Here is a 20,393-nt window from a genome sequence, read left to right on the forward strand (position 1 = left end):
GCCTCCCATTCCGTTGGGAGAACGGGCAGTCAATCGATAAAGGGGGAAGGCGGATCCTTCCGTCTCTAAACCAATGGAAAAACTTGTCGGGTGACAGGCCTTTAGGAAAACGGAGTACGGCGGTCTGAGAAGGGGATCCATAGTCCTGCGAGTGCAGGATTTAACCCCTCGCTGAGCCTAGAAGTCCTCAATGCGCGTGCGCCTTCGTCCACGCATACTCTGCCTATTAGTCAAGGACCTTTCCAGCCACCATAGTGAGTGGGAGGGGTTTGGTTCAAGGCTCTGGGAAGTCTCTAGGGACCTGAATATGTCCGTGTCGCTGGGACGAGTCCCGGTATAGAGCCCAGAGTTTTCTACGGCTTCTGCTCTGCCTGACCTGAAGTGACTGCCGAGTTCTGGGGCCTTCCCAGGGACCTACGTCTGTAGCGGTGAATGGAGCTCTCCTAATGGCACTTCAGGCTTCCCGAGACGCAAGCCTTGATCCAGGGACGAGCTTGCCTTTACTCCGACATTCCTTAATACGTGCCTCCGCTAATCTGTAATGCGTCAGAGAGCATTTCCAAAGGGCCCATGAAAATACAATGAGACTTTTACTTAAGGAAATAAACACGCTGATTCCACGGATCTCACTCATAAGCCTCAGTGTTTGGAATCGAATGGGCCTATTTTCATTTATTTTACGAGCCAATTCAAAAAAATGACTAACTTGAACTCGGAAGTGCAATGAGCTTGTTCTCAGTTTATGTACTTCATCACTGAGTTGTATGGATTTTACTTTCTAAACCTCAGCCCTCGACAACCCGCCACCCTCAGAATCATCCTTCCACAAAGAACAACAGCTTTCTAACCGGGCATTTCGTTTTTCACAGGGCGCTAGGGTAGTCTTCAAATACAGATGTGATCACGGCAACATTCTGCTCAAAACTCTTTAAGTGGCTTTCAGTTACTCTTAGAATAAATATAGTTATGGCTTTGAAGGCCCCTGATTGCCCAGTTTTCTCTCTCCTTCACTACACACTGAACTGGAACTATAGTAACCTTTTTTTCCTTAGGTGTTCTCCCACAATTTTTTTTTTTTTTGTACGTGCCGAGATTGCTCTCCCCATCCTCATCTCTTTCTGCCCTCACACACTTTTTACCTGTTGAGCCCCTACTTATTTGTCAGATCTCAAGAATCATTTTCTTAGGGGAACCGTTGGTTGACCACCCTTACTGGAGGGAGCAAGTCTCCCTGTTACATCTGCAGGTAGCTTCTTGGAGCTCTCAGTAGCACCTATCAGGTCAATTTCAGAATTTAAAAAATTGTCTCCTACTTTGAAAACTTAAGGAAAGCACAACTTGGTATCTTTTGCCAGCGACTAGCAGATGTCAGCCTGGCACAAAGTTGTTCAATAAATGTTGAGGGCATTAATAAGTGTTCAGACAAACCTTATTTGAAAAATTACTTCTTAATATGTATTGTCAGAGAAAGAAGCCAAACTTCCTAAACTACTGTATCTAGAAGGTTTATAATAAGAGTTGATTATTGGTACTACTTGGTGGGTGTTCTTGAGAAGGTGCAGGAGTTATATACAATTTTAATAGACTTAAGTAGACCAGTCTGACATATTTAAATTATAATGAGAATTAACAAGATCTAGTCTTACTCTCCAGTGTAAAATAATTTGGATAGGCTCATTGTATATACATGACTGAATCATGTCCTAATTTTAAATAAGGATAGCGAGGACCAGAAAGATTGAGATTACTGAATTTGCTGGATGAAGAATAGTATAGGCTAACAATTGCAGACTCCTTTTACTGCTATGCAACTCGGCCTTTAGCAGTTTCTCTTAACCCCTTATTCTCATTCAATCTCAGAACCAGTCCTGGTCTAAGGATGGCAAAAAAGAAAAAGCAGAAGTCTTTTCTGGAAGATGGAATTTGCCATGGGAATGTAGGAGAAGCTGTAAAAATCAGCTGCTAGTGTGGAAATCTCTCAGGGAGATATTCCAGTGGCACAGTGCCCTCTAGTGTTAGGAAAAAAATTTTTTCCACGTAATACATGAATTTAGGGTTAAGCAAAGATAGAGGGAGCTTCCAACAGGTCCCAAATCCAGAGCACAATATGCTGTTTTTCAATTTTTGTCTATTTCCTAACAAGAAAACTGTTGATTGACATCCACTGTTATAATTGATGCCCTCTAACCTACATACTTTTTAGGACAGTGACTAAACAGTTCTGCCTTGAGAAGTGAAACAATTATTTATGAACACACGACAAATAATGTTACAAATAACAGAAGATGGCATACAATCAACTTTTAAAAAATATGAATTAGAGAAGATTCAATTTTATAACCATCTTTTATTCACTCTTGTAAAAACATTTTTTTTTAAAAAAGGGAAAGTAGAGTATGCAGCAATGGAAGATATGCGTAGAAAGTTCTGCTTTGGTGTTAGTACATCTCAGAAAAACACACAGCTGGGACATGGCCAGGTAAGTCTGAATCTGATTACAGGGAGAATAGGGAGGGGTGCTCTTTTTGTTACAAGAAATAGTCATTTTGTGATTTTTGACAAATGAGGAATTCATTCTAAAACTACATGAAGTAGGGGCAGCCTGGGTGGCTCAGTTGGTTGAATGTCTGACTGTTGGTTTCTGCTCAGGTCATGATCTCATGAGTTGTGAGATGAAGTCCTGCTTCCTGCTCCATGCTCAGTGGGGAGTCTGCTTGAAAATTCTCTCCCTCTACCCCTCCCCCCAACTCTTGGTCTCTCTCATGCGCTCTTTCTCTCTAAAATGAATAAATCTTTAAAAAAAGTAAAAAATAAAACTACATTTTATTGGAGAAAGGGAAACAGGAATCTCATCTGTGTAGGCCTGTGTAGCCAGGCCACGTGGACCTCAGGGAAAACTGAGCAATTGGGCCTCATGGGAGGCTGCAGGGACTGTAGCTTGATGGTTAATCAAAATCCAAGGTCCTCTATAGTAACAAGAAGGTGTGACTTGAGCTCTAGGACGCCACTATTAACATGATTCAGTTACTCTTGTCTCTTGCTCCTCCTCCTAATACCAGCTGACCAATTTATGTCGTGCAAATTTCCAAAGAGGAGAATGAAAGTGGCTGTCTAATTACCAAGCTGCATAATCATAGGTCACAGGCTGGATCAACTGGTTGTTCCTTCTGGTCAGGTGCCTCCCCTAGTCTACTCCACAGTGGCTGAGGGGCTGGTCATATGGTATAGCCATCATGCTGCAGGGATCAGATGCTTTCCTCGTTATGGAGTGTGGGCACCTTTGGAAGGGGATGCTGAGCATGACAGGTGCTATGAGTAATATCTCTAAGGCAAAATGTGTTTGTGATTCATTTGGCAATATTTTCACTGTAAACAATTTGAGTGCTTTCTGACTTAAAAAGAAGGTTTTGTGGGAGTTTTTTGTTCGGAATTTTTGTTCGGCAGCAATGCCGAACTTCGGACAGTATCTAACAGAAATAGTCGTTTCATGGATGCGCTTTGGAAAATGTGACACAATACTTACAAGGTGTTCATTATGATAAAATTACCCACCAATCACACTTGGAGTGACATAATGCTTTCCAGATAAATCTTGGTTTGCTTTAGTGTAAAATATTTAGATCTATTAGACGTGGTCCTTGGTGATGTGGATTTTTTTCTTCTGATTTCTTTACAATTAATCTAAAAATATGATTAAAATTGTGAATGTCATTAGAAATGATACCAATTATCATGCACATTCATTACCATACAAAATATACCTGTATAGATAATAGCACAGAAGATAATGCTGATGCAATTTTAGAAGTTGTTATATACACAAGTGTAATAACTGTCAACTCAAACCTCACCCACTAATTCTTTGAGTGCTTTACACCAATATTTCTGGTTCCCTTTCAAATCTATCCAAACGTCCTTAGGGCACTTTGAATGACAAGGTCAATCTTTGGTAGATAGTTCCAAAATAGAAAGTCTGTCTATCCCTTAAGAGGGCATTCTCTATGGTATTCGAATCCTGGTTTCTTATAAGTGAGTTCTTCTAGTTTGTTTAGAGACCTTGCTTTCCATCCTCTGTTAGGTTTGATTTCAGTGGATCTCTTAGGTATAAGGATCTAATAACATTGAACATACCCCTGATTTCTACTACCTTTTTGAAGAATACCTTACTCCTCTACTATGTTTTAAAGTTGCTGCATTTTATATGTATTTATCCTTTCCTTAAAGGTATCATTTCTCCTTTCTTTGCTCTAACATAACAGTTTTTTAAGGGAAACTCTGTCTTCCTCCAGCATAGTCAGCCTGCCTTCTTTTATCTTTTTAAAAAATTTAATTACTTTTTTCACCTTTGAGTTTCCAATAATTTAATTGAATTTTTTCTTGATTTCAGTCCCCCAGAAGAGTATATTCTCTTTATAATAAAGGCCCATGTTCCTTTTTTGTTGTTGTCAGTAATACCTACCAATTTTTTAAAAATTTTCTTAACTCTCAAGAACCTCCTTACAACCATGTGGCTTTTGAAACTTCTGGACAAACCACGAAAGTAAAAAGAATGTTAGTCTCTTCATCCTTCCTCCTTTACCTTTAAATACAGTTCCAGAACCATGCAAACAGGCATGAAATTTAGGGCAGTTGATCTAGCTCTGGATACCTAGACCTAGTACTAAAACTAGTACAACTACCAGTAGTATCACACAGGACTACTTCATAGTCCGTGCATATTAGTTGCCTTTCTACTTTATCGTTCTGCACAATGAAAAATACTGTGAAAGAACAAATACTGTTTTGTTTTGTTTTTAACAATAGCTAACAGAATACCCAAGCCCAGTGTTCAGTGCAAGGAAAAACTGACACAGCCATTCTTGGAGGCCCATACAACCTGCTTATAAAGACAGGTGCCCATTTTATGATTTGTTTATTTGTTTCTCGTGTATTGAGTTTGAGAAGTTCTTTGAATGGGCAGAAGATATGAACAGACACTTTTCCAATGAAGACATACAAATGGCTAACAGACACATGAAAAAATGTTCAAAATCATTAGCCATCAGGGAAATTCAAATCAAAACCACACTGAGACACCACCTTACACCAGTTAGAATGGCAAAAATTGACAAGGCAAGAAACAACAGTTGTTGGAGAGAATGTGGAGAAAGGGGATCCCTCCTACATTGTTGGTGGGAATGCAAGTTGGTACAGCCACTCAGGAAAACGGTGTGGAGGTCCCTTAAAAAGTTAAAAATTGAGCTACCCTATGACCCAGCCATTGCACTACTGGGTATTTACCCCAAAGATACAGACATAGTGAAGAGAAGGGCCATATGCACCCCAATGTTCATAGCAGTATTGTCCATAATAGCTAAATTGTGGAAGGAGCCAAGATGCCCTTCAACAGATGAATGGATTAAGAAGCTGTGGTCCATATATACAATGGACTATTACTCAGCTATCAAAAAGAATGATTTCTCAACATTTGCTGCGACATGGACGGCATTGGAGGAGATAATGCTAAGTGAAATAAATCAAGCAGAGAAAGACAATTATCATATGATTTCTCTCATCTATGGAACATAAGAACTAGGAAGATCAGTAGGGGAAGAAAGGGATAAAGAAAGGGGGGTTAATCAGAAGGGGGAATGAAGCATGAGAGACTATGGACTCTGAGAAACAAACTGAGGGCTTCAGAGGGGAGGGGGGTGGGGGAATGGGATAGGCTGGTGATGGATAGTAAGGAGGGCACGTATTGCATGGTGCACTGGGAGTTATATGCAACTAATGAATCATTGAACATTACATCAAAAAAAATTAAAAATTAAATAAAAAAAATAAAGACAGGTGCCTGGCTTGCTCCAGTTAAATGCCAACTACAACTACTGTAAAAAATCAGCTCCTGGTCATGGTATAAACAGTTGCAAAACCGTTCAGAAATTTTGCAGGTCAGTTGTTAAGTATAGTCATGGTTAAAAATTAAATTATATTAAATGCAATGTGGTATCCTGAATTGGATTATTGGATTCTGGTACAGAAAAAGGGCATTAGTGGAAAAACTGATGAAATTCAAATGAAGTCTGCAATTTAATTTGTATATTGCACTAGTGTTAATTTCTTAGCTTTCATAAATGTACCACAGTCACATAAGATGATAATATTGGAAGAAGCTGGGTGAAGGGCATACGGGAACTCTGTACTGTCTTTGCAATTTCTCCTATAAATATGAATTTATTTCAAAATAAAAAGTAATAGAAACTTTTATTCTGAAACAACTTTACATTTTTGCCACATATACTAATATATACTTAATTTATAGTTATTAAACTTATAATTAAATAAATGATATTTTAAGAGGTAATAAGTATTCAAAATTTACCACTTCCTAATTATTTTACTACATTAAGTATTATTTATGTTCTTGAGCTCTTTTTTGTCTATCTTATCAGTATGGCAAAATACTATACATTGCATATCTGTTCCTAACTCAGAGTTCAGACATCAGTAGCTTGAAATTAGCCATAGTGGGAATTTTTATACCTCAGAAACTGGCAAATTCTACAAATCAGGGCTTATTGTTTTCCTGGAGAGCTGGTTGTTAAACACTTACCAGTATACCATTGGGTATTTGCACTAAACTTTTGCCAGTATATGGGGCTTTTAGTTTGATGTCCAGAATTCATGAGTTCAGGGACAAAGGAGAGATCTTTCTCATTATTAACCCTTAGTAACTCATCTGAAGAATTTCTGCTTCTGGTTTTTACAACTTTGGGCTAGATAATTTTGAAGGTCCTAGTCCCTAAGGGGGTACAGTCATGATTCAGATGAATTGGTTGGGAGTGCCCCCTGGCCTTTTGGGGCTCCACAGGCTGCTGTACCCACAGGCAGAATTGGAGGTTGCTGTTCAGGCCAGAACAATTGATCCTTATTAGTGGAGGGCAAATAAATGGGTTTCTGCTACATGAAGGAGGATTTTGTCAGGAACCCATAATGTCAACGAACCATTTTTTTTGTACTGCCTTACCTAATGTTCAGCTTATTAGAAAACCCAGTAAACACAAGGATGGAAGGTTTGGGTCATCCACTAGGTAAAGAACCCTGTCTAGCCAAATTCTGTCAAAGGCCAAGGTAACTTGAATAGATGCTAGAAAAAGGAAGCTATGCAGAATTGGCTGCATAATTTGCAGAACCCAGGGCAAAAGAAATATGTGGGGCTTTTGTTCAAATATTATCAAGAACTTCAATATATCAACAGGAGAGTATTAACTAAGTACAGGACGATTCTAAGTTTAGAGCTCCATGTGGCCACACGGGATATACACTCACGAAGCTGGTGCTGGTGCTGTGATTACCAACTTAGCCCTCATGATCAGGAAGTATGGATTGTAGCAATTATGTTTTACGTCACTTCGTTCTTTTCTCCCCTCCCCCAGCTTTTCCTATCACATATGAAGAACACCAGAAGGAGCTAACACTGTAGGTATCATGAGGGAATATTATTGATGATGACACACAAACTTAAGGGACTTCATGTGTCTTTTGTGTTAGGGACATTAACTTTTCATGTGGAGGAAAGACTTGAGAAGATGTTGAGGGGGGAAGGTATGGCCTGCATCAATAGACTCCTGGGTCATTACCTTCTAGTTGCCTCCAGACAATGGGACCCTTAACAGGAGATGGGAGGGCAGAGAACAAAATCATGGTATTTGTCCCCCTAGCACTTCCTTGAGAGGAGGTTGCTTTGGCTTGCTGATATTTCACTGCCAAAGGTCACTGCTCATCTCATGGCAATCCTTTCTACACAACTCTCTCCTTGTCGTTTCCGGTACGGCTGGCTTTCCTTGCTCCTCTTGGCCTAGGAGTGGTTATAGATTTCCTACTCTTACTGGCCCCAGGTTCTCTACATTCCACTATCCCTTTATAACCCATTGTAAATAAACACTTCAAATTACCCTAATTTGAGTTTGCCATCTGTTTCCTGTTTGGACCTTGGGTGATATTATTTGTGTTCTTCAGCTGTAAAATGAGATTAACACATGATTCTGGAACTTGTTGGGAGAGTGAATAGATGTATGAAAAGTACTTTGCAAACTCTAAAAGGCTATAAAAGTTAATTATGTTTGGGGAAATGAATGTTCTGGCTAATTACCCTCTCAGGATTATTCTAGGATCATTAGAAGCTACACTAAAAAATCCCCCTGAATTGATCTTCACTTTTGTCCTATCTCCTCCCTGCTGAGAACCTTATGATGATGGTCTTTCATTGCCTAGAGCAATGGATGTTTTTATCCTGTCATTAAAAGATCTTCACAGCTTGGATCCTAATCACTTCCCAGTTTATCTTTCTTCTCTGCTCTCATACCTTCCAGTGAAATGGATGTACCCCAGGAAAACTAACATATTGTTTTTCTGTGTCCTGGCCTTTGCTCACTTGGTTATGTACTTACCCTTCAGATCCATCTAAATCTTGCCATCTCTCAATGCCCGGCATAAGACCTTAAACAACCCCATAGTTACCATTTTTGTTTAGAGTACATATTGGGTATAGATTATCTTGGAAATCAGTCAAATGTTGGAGACCTTAATGTGCCTCGTGGCAGTTAAGAGGCACATTTTTAGTTTCTCACCTCACCCTTTTTCTGTGCAGGCCCATAGGACTCAATGTACCTCCCATTACTCTAAAGATGCTAGAAGCCACTTTTCTTTCTGAGACTTTTCTCCCTCCAAGATAGAGATGGGATTCTTCTCTTTGGTTCCTCACCAGTCAGGGGCCCTCTGTTTGCAGGATGGCATTTACAAATCAGGGGTGTTAAAGAACAAAAATCCAACTGAGTAAATTTGAAGATCTAATAGGCTTTATTAAGCTATTCATGAATCTGGCATCATTTCACCTAGCAAGTAGAGGGGAGCTTAGAAAGGAGTAGTACAAAATGGAAAAGGTTTTATAGGAAGGAGGGTGGGACAAGAAGTCATTAGCAAAAAGAAATATTTCAGCCAAGGTTACTTTCCCTAAAGGGGGGTGGGTAGGGGGTCTAATCATGCAGATTACCTCATCTTCTTTTGGGGGATGGAGAGGGCCTGCCTGTCAGATGACTTCATTGGTGCTGATCAGAAAATTCCTATTCTCTTAAAACTACATTTCTGAAGGAGGTTGAGACTGCAATTAGATTAGGTATTAAGCCCTGGGTTGGCGATTTGGTGTAGCATTAGTGACTCTATCTTGGGCTGTGGTTTTCTTTTTAACAGGGTTCCAGTCTAGGTGCCTCTCATTTAAATATCTATGTTCCAGGTGGATAGCTTACCTTAATAAGAGCAACTACTTTTGAGCAACTCATTTAATCCTCATAATCATTCGGCATGGTACCTCATCATGGAGGAAGCAGATTTAGGACGTTTAAGTGGTTTGGTCGTTATGCATTAGTAAAAGCAGGGCTAGGAATGGACCACAGGTTTACTTGTCTCCAAAATTTGTGTTTCTTCTGCTCACAAACTGCATTACCCCAACATTAGGTTATTTCCTGGCAATCATAGATGATCATATGAAAGCATGTAAAGGCACGTCTGTTGTTATTTTGATCTTAGTGTTTGTATCTTTTATCACTTTTAATTTTTATTTTAGTGTTTAAGAACATTGTCTTCATATTATTTGTAAAGCTAACTGAAGACAGAAACGTTGTTTTATGTCACTGTGTTAGCTGTTGCACCTTTTCCAAGGGTTTAATACATACCATATGTTTACCATATATTTATTGGTTAATTGTTCCAGAAAGGTTTTCAAGGATAAATATGTTATGATACCTGTTTTCTTTTTATGTATAGAGTAAATGGGATCATAATTCTAATTTTTCTTTGCCAAATGACAATCTTGCAAGTGAAGAATAATCTTAGCATGTGGAAAACCATAAAATAAAACCAAATGATGTTTAAAATTGTGTGTCTGTAAGGGGCCACATAGAAATGGGGTGGTGGTAAAGAAGGGTCCTGGACAGAGAGGCAGAATTTGGAGATGATGGCCAACATATAAAGAGTATCAACTTTTTTTCCGGGAGCAATGAAGAACTGTAAGAAGAATGTGATCTATCAGATTTGTTTTAGCAATGTCACTCTGTACCATAGAGAGTGGATTGTAGTGGTATGAAGTAGAGGCAGAGGGATGTGGTCCTCCTAATTTGGGATCTAGCTTTATTTCCTTACCACCTCCCCACCTCCATGTTATTGTACTGGCCAGGATGCCTAACTCTGTTAATCAGGGGGAAATTGGGTTTCTACTCTACAGTGGATACAAGAAAGATTTTGTTTAGAACCCAGAGAATCACTAGAGTTCCTTATAACACTCCCATGACAAATAGTCCTATTCAATGAAAAACTGTGGCAATCCAATAAAGACAAAGTCAGCAAAGACTAATATACCATGGGAATAAAATATTTGGATCTCCCTACCAACTAAATAATCCAGCTTAAGTGCTATCAGAAGGTAAAAGGACTTTGAACTGAGGGTGGGATGAAGACAGCCATGATTGCCAGCTTTAGGCGAGTGAACAACTATAGAAGTGCTGTGCTATATATTATTTAACTGTTTCTTTTTCTCATTATTTCCACCCCTCTTCTTTGTATGAAGAATAATGATGCTAGCTAACATTTAGTTTTCAGGTGGGAACATGAATGAATGGGTATCAATAAGAATAAAATGGTTGATATGTGTTGGTGTTATAAACTTTTCATTTGAATTAAGGACAAGAATGCATGTTGAGGATCACAATGGATGGACTGTGTTGTAGAGTTTCTGATTTATTTCCTCCAGATCTACTTCCTGCTCTACTCCTGGGTCTGACTTGGAGACTAACTATTATAGGCCACTAATATAGACTCAAAAATTTATATGTTGAAATCTTTTTTTAAAATGTTTTTTAATTATATTATGTTATTCACCATACAGTACATCCCTGGTTTCTGATGTAAAGTTTGATGATTCATTAGTTGCGTATAACACCCAGTGCACCATGCAATACGTGCCCTCCTTACTATCCATCACCAGTCTATCCCATTCCCTGACCCCCCTCCTCTCTGAAGCCCTCAGTTTGTTTCTCAGAGTCCATAGTCTCTCATGCTTCATTCCCCCTTCTGATTAACCCCCCTTTCTTTATCCCTTTCTTCCCCTACCGATCTTCCTAGTTCTTATATTCCATAGATGAGAGAAATCATATGATAATTGTCTTTCTCTGCTTGACTTATTTCACTTAGCATTATCTCCTCCAATGCCGTCCATGTCGCAGCAAATGTTGAGAACTCGTTCTTTCTGATAGCTGAGTAATAGTCCATTGTATATATGGACCACAGCTTCTTAATCCATTCATCTGTTGAAGGACATCTCAGTTCCTTCCACGATTTGGCTATTGTGGACAATGCTGCTATGAACATTGGGGTGCATATGGCCCTTCTCTTCACTACGTCTGTATCTTTGGGGTAAATACCCAGTAGTGCAATGGCTGGGTCATAGGGTAGCTCAATTTTTAACTTTTTAAGGGACCTCCACACTGTTTTCCAGAGTGGCTGTACCAACTTGCATTCCCATCAACAATGTAGGAGGGATCCCCTTTCTCCACATCCTCTCCAACAATTGTTGTTTCTTGCTTTGTCATTTTTTGCCATTCTAACTGGCGTAAGGTGGTGTCTCAGTGTGGTTTTGATTTGAATTTCCCTGATGGCTAATGATTTTGAACATTTTTTCATGTGTCTGTTAGCCATTTGTATGTCTTCATTGGAAAAGTGTCTGTTCATATCTTCTGCCCATTTTATGATTTGTTTATTTGTTTCTCATGTATTGAGTTTGAGAAGCTCTTTGTAGATCTTGGATACCAGTCTTTTATCTGTAGCATCATTTGCAAATATATTCTCCCATTCTGTGGGCTGCCTCTTAGTTTTTTTGACTGTTTCCTTGGCTGTGCAGAAGCTTTTTATCTTGATGAAGTCCCACAAGTTCATTTTATCTTTTGTTTCTCTTGCCTTTGGAGATGTGTCATGAAAAGGTTGCTTTAGCCGATGTCGTAGAGGTTGCTGCCTATGTTCTCCTCTAGGATTTTGATGGATTCCTGTCTCACATCGAGGTCTTTCATCCATTTGGAGTTTATCTTTGTGTATGGTGTGAGAGAGTGGTCAAGTTTCATTCTTTTGCATGTAGCTGTCCAATTTTCCCAGCACCATTTATTGAAGAGACGGTCTTTTTTCCACCGGATGTTTTTTCCTGCTGATGTTTTTTCAAAGATTAGTTGCCCAAAGAGCCGAGGGTCCATTTCTGGGTTCTCTATTCTGTTCCATCGGTCTATGTGTCTGTTTTTGTGCCAGTACCATGCTGTCTTTGTGATCACAGCTTTGTAGTACAGCTCGAAATCCGGCATTGTGATGCCCCCAGCTTTGTTTTTCCTTTTCAACAGTTCCTTGGCGATTCGGGGCCTTTTCTGGTTCCATACAAATGTAACAACTATTTGTTCCAGTTCTTTGAAAAATGTCATTGGTATTTTGATCGGGATAACACTGAAAGTGTAGATTGTTCTGGGTAGCATGGACATTTTAACTATGTTAATTCTTCCGATCCATGAGCATGGAATATTTTTCCATCTTTTTGTGTCTCCCTCAATGTCTTTCAAGAGTGATTTATAGTTTCTAGAATATAGGTCCTTTACGTCTCTGGTTAAGTTAATTCCAAGGTAACGTGTGGTTTTTAGTGCTATTGTAAATGGGATGGATTCCCTAACTTCTCTTTCTTCAGTCTCATTATTTGTGTATAGAAATGCAACTGACTTCTGAGCATTGATTTTGTATCCCGCCACATTACTGAATTGCTCTATAACTTCTAATAGTTTGGGAGTGGCTTCTTTTGGGTTTTCCATATAGAGTATCATGTCCTCTGCGAAGGGAGACATTTTGACTTCTTCCTTGCCCATTTGGATACCTTTGATCCCTTTTTGTTGTCTGATTGCTGTTGCAAGGACTTCTAGTACTATGTTGAATAATAGTGGCGAGAGTGGGCATCCTTGTCGTGTTCCTGATCTTAAGGGAAAGGCTTCCAGCTTTTCCCCATTGAGAATAATATTTGCAGTAGGCTTTTCATAGATGGCTTTTATGAGATTGAGAAATGTACCTTCTATTCCTACACTCTGAAGGGTTTTAATCAGGAAAGGATGCTGTATTTTGTTAAATGCTTTTTCTGCATCTATTGAGAGAAATTGTATGATTTTTGAATTTTTCTTTCTGGATAAAATCTAAGACACCAATCGATTTGCGAATGTTGAACCACCCTTGCATCCCAGGGATGAATCCCACTTGGTCATGATGGATAATCCTTTTAATGTACTGTTGGATTCTATTAGCAAGTATCTTGTTGAGGATTTTGGCATCCATATTCATTAGGGAAATCGGTCTGTAATTCTCCTTTTTGAGGGGGTCTTTGCCTGGTTTGGGGATCAAGGTAATATTGGCCTCATAGAATGAGTTTGGTAGCTTTCCTTCTGTTTCTATTTTTTGAAATAGCTTTAGGAGAATAGGTATTATTTCTTCTTTGAATGTTTCATAAAATTCCCCAGGAAAACCATCCGGGCCTGGAGTTTTGTTCTTTGGAAGGTTGTTTATCACTGACTCAATTTCTTCATAATTAATTGGCCTGTTTAAGGAATCAATTTCTTCCGGTTTCAATCTTGGTAGTTTATAGGTTTCCAGGAAGGATTCCATCTCTTCCAGATTGCTTAGTTTATTGGCATATAGCTGTTGATAAAAATTTCTAATAATCCTTCCAATTTCAATGGTGCTCGTCGTGACCTCTCCTTTTTCATTCATAATTTTAATAATCTGGGTCCTTTCTCTTTTCTTTTGGATAAGTCTTGCCAGTGGTCTGTCAATTTTATTGATTCTCTCAAAGAACCAGCTTCTAGTCCTGTTGATCTGCTCTACTGTACTTCTGGTTTCTGCTTGATTGATTTCAGCTCTAATTTTGGTCAACTGCTTCCTCGTGCGTGGATTAGGCCTGTCCCTCTGTTGCTGTTCCAGCTTCTTGAGGTGAGAATATAAAAACTGCATTTTAGATTTTTCTATTCTTTTGAGTGAGGCTTGGATGGCTATGTATTTCCCCCTTAGGACTGCCTTTGCAGTATCCCATAGGTTTTGGACTGTTGTATTTTCATTCTCATTGGTCTCCATAAATTGTTTAATTTGATTTTTGATTTCCTGGTTTATCGAGTCATTCCTGAGCAGGATGGTTCTTAGTCTCCAAGTGTTTGAGTTTCTTCCAAATTTTTCCTTGTGGTTGAGTTCCAATTTCAGAGCGTTGTGGTCTGAGAATATGCAGGGGATAATTTCAATCTTTTGGTATCGGTTGAGACCTGTTTTGTGTCCCAGAACATGGTCTATTCTTGAGAATGTTCCATGGGCATTAGAATAGAATGAGTATTCTTTGGTTCTGGGGTGTAGTGTTCTATATATATCTATGAGGTCCAACTCGTCGAGTATGGCATTCAAAGCCTTTGATTCTTTGCTTAGTTTTTGCCAGGGTGTTCTGTCTATTTCTGAGAGTGGAGTGTTGAGGTCCCCTACTATTAATGTATTTTTATTTATATGTCTCTTTATTCTGGTTAAGAGTTGGCTTGTGTATCTTGCTGCTCCCCTGTTGGGGGCATATATATTTATAATTGTCATATCCACTTGTTGAATACTTCCCTTAAGAATAATATAGTGCCCTTCTGCATCTCTAACTATAGTCTGTAGTTTAAAATCCAATTTATCTGATATGAGAATTGCTACCCCAGCTTTCTTTTGAGGTCCATTTGCGTGAAAGATGGTACTCCATCCCCTTACTCTCAGTCTGAATGCATCTTTGGGTTCGAAATGAGTCTCTTGTAGACAGCAAATGGATGGGTCATTTCTTTTTATCCAATCTGCAACCCTGTGGCGTTTTATGGGATGGTTCAAACCATTTACATTAAGACTGATTACTGAGAGATATGATTTTAATGTTGCCATGTTGCCAGTAAAGTCTTTGTTTGTATTGGCTGTGACTTTCTGTTCTGTATCACTCTTGGGGCCTTTTTACTTTTATAGAACCCCCCGTAATATCTCCTGTAGGGCTGGTTTCGTGGTTACAAAATTGGTTAGTGACTGGCGATTCTGAAATGTCTTTATTTCTCCATCAATTCTGAATGACAGCCTTGCTGGATAAAGGATCCTTGGCTGCATGTTTTTCTCTGAAAGAGCTTTAAATATGCTCCCCCAACCCTTTCTCTCATTCCAGGTCTGTGTAGACAGGTCTGACGTAATTCTGATGCTTTTGCCTTGGTACGTGAGAAATTTCTTTGCCCTGGCCGCTTTCAATACTGTATCCTTGCATCTAATATTTGCGAAATGCACTATGACGTGACGTGGCGTAGGTTTGTCGTGGTTGAGCTTGGGAGGGGTCCTCTCTGCCTCTTGGACACGAATGTTTGTTTCCCTTGCTAGATTAGGGAAGTTTTCAGCTACAATTTGTTCAAATATCTCTTCTAGACCTCTGTTTTTCTCCACCCCCTCGGGGATGCCGATGATTCTAACATTGGATTGTTTCATTGAGTCAGTAATCTCCCGTAACCTACATTCGTGGGCGTGGATTTTTTTAAGACCATCTTCTATTTTCATTTTTTCCTCTATTAACCCATCCTCCAATTCACTAACCCGTTCCTCTGCTTCTGCGACCCTGGCCGTCAGAGCCTCTAGTTTTGCCTGCATTTGGCTCATAGAATTTTTAATTTCTGTCAGATTCGCTCTCATTTCTGTCCTTAGGGATTCTATATTCTCAGTAACCTTTTCGTTAATAGTTTTTTCAATTCTACTCATCATTTTGACCATCGTTACTCTGAATTCCATTTCTGATAATTTGGTTACATCCATATCCATTATTTCTGTGGCAGAGGCCACAGACTCATTGTCTTTTCTTTGCTGGGGGGGATTTCTCCTTCTTGTCATTCTGATGAGGAGAGGTTGTGGGGTTATCCAGAGCCCAAATTATTGACTGGGACCCAGGCCGTGCGCCCTTGTTTTATAGGGACCTTAGGGATGTGGGCTTCTTGATTTTTCAGCCTGCCTCCTGGGGGAGGGGCCTGCCACGCTGATACTCAGGCAACCCTGTTTGGGTTGAGTCTGCATGTCCCCTGCGAGGGGGGATGGGGATGGGCACACTGTGAGCCGGTATTTCCAGGCTTTTGTTCTCTGGCAGCTTTCCCTGGCGGTTTGCTGTGCCTCTTCTGAGAGTCAGAGCAGCAGTGGCCGAATCTCAGCCTCTGTCTCAGAACAGAGGGATTGCGGACCGTTCTCCACTGATGCTCTGGCCACTTTAACTCTGTTTCTGTTGGTGCTGCTCAACCCTGCAGTGTCCCGGGGTGTGCGCCCCACACCTGGCGTCCCAGTTCTCACTTCCAGGGCCGGCAGGTCTCTGTCCTTTTTGTGTTTCTAACACTGCCAGCCGCCAGCTGCCCCCGCGCGCTCCTGGAGCTCCCGGTCTCAGTCTGGATCCAGTGAGCACACCGGAGCTCCATTTCAGTGTGGTCGCACGCGCATTCCCCGGCTCACGGTCTCAATCTGCTCTCTCGCGGGTGCCTCCGCGAGTCCGCCCGCTCCCCTGTGCAGGTGGCTACCGCTTCCCGGTGCCCGAACGTGGCGGCTCCCTCCCCCTTCCGTTTATCTTCCGATATCTGTGCGCGGTTTCACAGCTCCCCGCTTAGTACCTCAATACTCATCGCTGGAGATGTTCATTTGTAGAGATCCAGATGTATCTTCCTGCATCTCAGGCTGATTCCGTGGATGTTCAGGCTGGTCTGGTACCTATCCAGCTTGACTCAGGGAACCGGCTGAAAAAGGGGTCCTCTACTTCTCCGCCATCTTAACTCCCTCCTCTATATATTGAAATCTTAACCACCAAAGTGATGGTAGTAGGAAGTGAAACGTTTGGGAGGTGTTATGTCTTGAGAGTGGAATCCTCATGAATAGCATCAGTGTCCTTTTAAAGGAGGCTGCAGAGAGCTCCCTCACCCCTTCTACCATGTGAGGACACAGCATGAAGACAGCCGTCCATGAACCAGGAACTAGCTCTCACCAGACACTGAATCTGCTGCTGCCTTGATCTTGGACTCCCTAGCCTCTGCACTGTGATAAGTTAATTTCTGTTGTTTATATGCCACACAGTCCATGGCATTTTGTAATAGCAACATGAACAAACTAGGACGACACCCTTATAAAAGAGACTGTATCCCTCACTCCTTCCACCACTTGAGGTTGCAACATGAAGACAGCCATCTATGAACCAGGAAGCGGTCTCACCAGACACCAGATCTGCTGGTCCCTTGACCTTAGACTTCTCAGCCTCCAGACTATGAGAAATAATTTTTTGTTGTTTATAAGCCACTTAGTCTATGGTATTCTGTTATAGCAGCCTGAATAGACTCAGACAATGACCTTCATCAAATGATCCTCTTGCTTTCTCATGCCCATTGGATTTAGTGAAGGAGAAGTACCAGCATGCAATCAGGAGTGAGGGGAGGTGAGATGGATATATTTGTTCCTCAGCTCCTTCCTTTTAGGGTCTTCATGGCCTGGCTGCATCCCTTGATTAAATGTCATAACCCTTATGAGACTGTCTTTCCTAAGCAGCTCTCTGAATCTAGTGGTTAGAGGAACGCTCCTTCTCAATAACCCTTCAGGAGTCAGGGTGTTATTATTAGTCCAAAGTAATGCACTATCTCCTGTGTTTTCCCTGTATCATGCCCTTACCTTTGGAAATAATCCTTTTATTAAAGTTTCTTTGAATTACTCAGTTTGTGAATGCCAGCTATTCTTGCCAAGATCTTGGTAATACATGAAGCTTAGAGTTAAGCTGAGTGCCAGGTTTTAAAAAGTAGTTCCCACAGCGCCCTCTTGGGGCCGGGTAGAGGGGTGTTCAACACCTGGTGGCTGGCCACCCAGGACTTAGAGACAGTGGTCTAGGAGACACAGCTTGGGCATTGATTCTGTACTTATTTTAGCTCTTTTAGTTTTCTGCTTAATTTTGTCAGAGAGGAACCAATGAATTCTTTTAGAAACAAGAGCTCAAGTTTGATGCACACAAGAAATCATATGCCCCATGCATCCTAGGAATACATTTGAGTAGCTTTTTTGGAGGTTCTGGACCCATCTCCAAAGGGCACACTTCCCTCCAAAGTAAGTCATAAATCTGTAAATTTGTGCAATTTGTCTTTGGTGTTTCTCCCTTCTCGTTTCTTTGTGGGGTGCCTCTGCCATTCCCTGAAGGTACCTACTCAGGAACCTCACATTCTTCTACACCCAATTCTCTCTATGAAAACTAGCTTCCAGGAAAGGCTCTGAATTCATTTTCACTAAATAAATGACTGCTTGACTTTTATATGTTCTCTCACTCATTAGTGCAATCTTTTGCCTACAGCAGGGTTTTCTTAGCCTTGGCAATATTGACATTTTGGGCCAAATAATTCTTTGTTTGGGGGGACTACACCAACACACAAGATGCCAGGAACACCCTTCTTCTAGCTGTGCTAACCAAAGTGTCTCCAGACGTTGCTAAATGTCTTGTGGGAGCAAATCACGCCCAGTGGAGAACACTGGCCTAGGAGAATGACGTTCCACCTGTGCAATCTTTGGACATTATCAAATCCAAGGGAAAAATGTTGTATTAGGGCAGTAACTTGGAGGTCCTTCTGAAAATGTAGACTTTGAGTGTTTTTTGGTAAAGGACCACCCACTTTTCTAACTGAATTCCATGACCAAATCATTTTTCTTTCAAACAAATCTGTACACACACACACACACAACATCTGCACATATCCACATTTTCCCTTAACATTTATTACCTAGTGATGCAGTTATGATGACTTGTGATTATGAATGAAAATATATTTTCAGTTCCTGTTTTGCATAGGAATATTTGGGTGATTAACATATACATTTGAAATATCTTCTGTATTAGAGTTCTCCAGAGAAACAGAACCAATAGAATATGTGTGTGTGTGTGTGTGTGTGTGTGTGTGTATGTGTGTGTGTAGAGAAAGAGAGTGAGAGATTGAGAGATTGATTTATTATAAGGAATTGGCTCTTGTAATTATGGAGGCTGACAAGTCCCAACATATGCGGATAGCAAACTGGAAATCCAGAAGAGCACTGGTATAAGTTCTAGTCTGAAAGCCAGCAGCCTTGAGACCCAGGAGGAGCCGATTTTTTCAGTTGGAGTATGAAGGCAAGAAAAGACTGATGTCCCAGCTCAAATAATCAGGCAAGAGGAGTTCCCTCTAACTCAACCTTTTTGTTCTATTCAGGCCTTCAGTTGATTAGATGAGGCCCACCCACATTGCGGAGGTGTAATCTGCTTTACTCAGTCTACTCATTCAAATGTTTTTCTTACCTAGAAACACGCTCACGGCCATACCCCAAAAAATGTTTTACCAATATCCAGGCACTCCATGGCCTAGTCTAGTTGATATAGAAAATTAACTATTACATCTTCCCATTGACTTTTTGGATGATTCTTAATTATAGTCCCAAGAACTGGCTTTGCAGGGTTGATATTGGGATTTTGATCTGAGCTAGTTTGAGGACATACATAGTCAGATGAGTTCTTCTCAGCTTGGAGGGTTAATTAAAGTGGAGGGCTCTGCTGGTACAACCTTCCCAGAGCCAAAAGGACCATGGTGGTACATTCGTGCTTTCCCCTAGCCATAGTGAGTCCCTGTGTCTGGCAACTCTTTCTGAAAGAGCCAGATAGTAAATATTGTAGGCTTGCAGGCCCATACAGTGTTTTTTATTTTTTTTATTTTATTTTATTTTATTTTATTTTATTTTATTTTTTTATTTTTATTATGTTCAGTTAGCCAACATATAATACGTCATGAGTTTTTGATGTAGTGTTCAACGATTCATTAGTTGCGTATAACACCTAGTGCTCATCACCAATACAGTCTTAATTGTAACTACTCAGCTCTGTCACTGTAGTGCAAAAGTAGCTATAGACACTATGTAAACAAACGGTCTAGCTGTGTTCCAATAATATCTTATTTACAGAAAAGCAGGTGGCTGGTCTTTGGGCTATAGTTTACTGATTCCTAACCTAGCCGGTTGTTCTCATCTGCATGGTTGCACTTGGGTGGCTGGCACTTCTGTATTGCAATGTACAAAAAAAAAAAAAAAAAAAAGGAAAAAGATAATGAAATTGCTCAAGCCAAATTTGTTAAGGCCCAGACCCAGATATGGCACATCATCACTTCTATTCATATCCCATTGGTCCAATCTTAGTTGCATAGCTGCTAGGAAGGCTGGGGAATCCAGTCTCTACCTGGAGCGTCATGTTCCTAGCTTGATTTCTGTCATGACTGGGAAGAACAGATTATAGTGGG

The sequence above is a fragment of the Ursus maritimus genome, unplaced genomic scaffold (assembly GCF_017311325.1).
Source record: "Ursus maritimus isolate PB19 unplaced genomic scaffold, ASM1731132v1 scaffold_15, whole genome shotgun sequence".
Classification (NCBI taxonomy): domain Eukaryota; kingdom Metazoa; phylum Chordata; class Mammalia; order Carnivora; family Ursidae; genus Ursus; species Ursus maritimus.